Source organism: Bidens hawaiensis, unplaced genomic scaffold, assembly GCF_021521415.1.
Source record: "Bidens hawaiensis isolate Kalapana, Puna unplaced genomic scaffold, B.hawaiensis_p1.1 tig00014338_1, whole genome shotgun sequence".
Classification (NCBI taxonomy): Eukaryota; Viridiplantae; Streptophyta; class Magnoliopsida; order Asterales; family Asteraceae; genus Bidens; species Bidens hawaiensis.
Window position 1 is genome coordinate 347137 of NW_027492236.1, and position 2156 is coordinate 349292.

The following is a 2156-nucleotide window of genomic DNA, read 5'->3' on the forward strand; positions in this document are numbered from 1 at the left end:
AGCCCAATAAAAACCGTAATTTCTTTTTCATCTTTTCGATATTTGTATCATTCAAATTTAGCATTTTTTTGTATTTATCTCTATTACTATTACAAACTATAAAAACCATTTCTAATTCTACGAACAGAACATTTCTGCTTGAAACTTTAATTAATTTTATTCCAACCCTTTTTCAGCCATGCATAAACAGGAAACACAAAAGCAAAAAAATAAAAACAAAAGCATAAAAGCCAGGGTGTAAACCTATAAACTACACACTTATTTTCACAGGGAATTTATGAATGCAATCCATCCATGGGTTACTATCCGACGGCTTCACCTCTCTAACGGCTTCCCCAACGGCGCTGTTACATTTAAAGCCGCTACCGAAAGCAATCTGCCACACGCGGTTTCCTTTCTTCATCCGCCCTTTAGCCTCCGTGTAAGCCAGCTCATACCATATCGAGCTTGATGACGTATTCCCGAACCTGTACAACGTCATCCTCGACAGCTCCACGTGCTTCTCAGACAGCTGCAAGTTCTTCTCCAGCTCGTCGATCACTGCCCGACCGCCAGCATGAATACAAAAATGATCGAATGCTAGTTTGAAATCCGGTATGTAGGGTCTCATTTTGGAGTCCATTATTCGTCTAGCAATTAAGCTGGCGAAGAACAAAACCTGTTCGCTGATCGGAAGCACGAGTGGGCCTAAAGTGGTGATGTTTGATTTTAACGCGTTGCCAGCGATCGCCATTAGGTCTTTCGAAAGTGAAACTCCGACTTTTCCCGAGTCGTCTTGTTCCTGGTACACGCAGTTGAAGGCGGTGTCGTTTGATCCGCAGTGGGTGCGGACGGTGTGAAGGAGCTTGTATTTTGCGCGGCGTTTATCAGAGGATTTGTTGGATAATAATACTGCGGCTCCGCCTACTCGGAATAAACAATTCGGAATCAGCATTGACTTCTTGTTTCCGAAGTAACAGTTTTGAGTTATGTTTTCCATGCTGACGACGACGGCGTACGTGTTACGGTGGACCTGCAGCATATCTTTCGCTAGGTCGACCGCGATCACGTCCGCGCTGCATCCCATGCCGCCGAGGTTGAACGATTTAATATTCCCGCGGAGTTTGTATTTATTGATTATCATGGCGGATAAGGAAGGCGTTGGATTAAAAAGGCTACAGTTTACTACCAATATTCCTATATCTTTCGGATTAATGTTGGTGGACTTAAAAAGATTGTCAAGAGCTCCAAACATAACGTCCTCGGCTTCTTTTCTCGCGGCGGCCATCGATGGAGCGGGCGGGATGCTGTGTAGTGCCTCGGGGAGGTAAGTCTCCTCTCCGAGACCGGCCCTTTCTAGAATCTTCCGTTGAAACTTGAGTGACGACTCGTTGAACCCGCCGTGGAGTCTCGAGCGTTCCATGAAGATGTCGAATTTGACTTTTAGGTGGTCTGGTGGGCGGTAGCAGGAGTAGTCAACGAGGTAAACGTGTCAGGGTCGGGTCATGAGGTAAGCCGTGGAACCTAGTAAGGCGGTGCCTGATAACGCGATGACGGTTATGAGGTTGTATTGGAGGAGGTTATAGAATTTAATAATATCATCAAAGTTTAGCTGGGATAGGTGGACCGCGGTGATGGTCACTATTGGTAGGAGAAAGAGTGTGAGGAGATGTGACATGAGGTAATGATATCCTAGTTTAACGTATTTTAACTTAACGCTACTTAGGAAGTTAGGGAGTGGGGCTGGTGGTGGTTGGATTTCGACGGTGGCGCCACCGCTAGGAGCGGCGGAGTCATGGTGGGATGAGTTGGGCATTGGTGGTTGAAGCTAGGTTGAGATTTTGATCTTAGACTTGGAAGAATAATATGATTTGTGTGAGGGTGGGTGAGAGGTGAAAGGGTATATATAGAGCAAGTAATGGTAGACAGGGTAGATACAATTTTTTTTCTTAAATATTTTTTTATACAGATAACTAAATGACCAATTTTCCCTCGTGTGCAAGGCACATGATCCGACTTAACGAGAAAATTTAACAGAGTTAGAGCCAAAGGACAAACGTTGTTAGATTTATAAATGTAAAGGATAAAACAAATCAATTTAGAAGATAAAGGACCACGAGTGAAATTTGGGGTAAAGATAAAGGAAATTTTATGTAATTCTGTCTATATTTATCTAA

The 2156-nt window shown here is 43.7% G+C and overlaps 1 pseudogene; it reads right to left on the reverse strand.

Annotated features, from left to right (window-relative positions):
- Positions 1-249: 249 nt before the first annotated feature.
- Positions 250-1832, reverse strand: LOC143546424 (3-ketoacyl-CoA synthase 9 pseudogene; annotated as a pseudogene).
- Between the last annotated feature and the right edge of the window lie 324 nt (positions 1833-2156).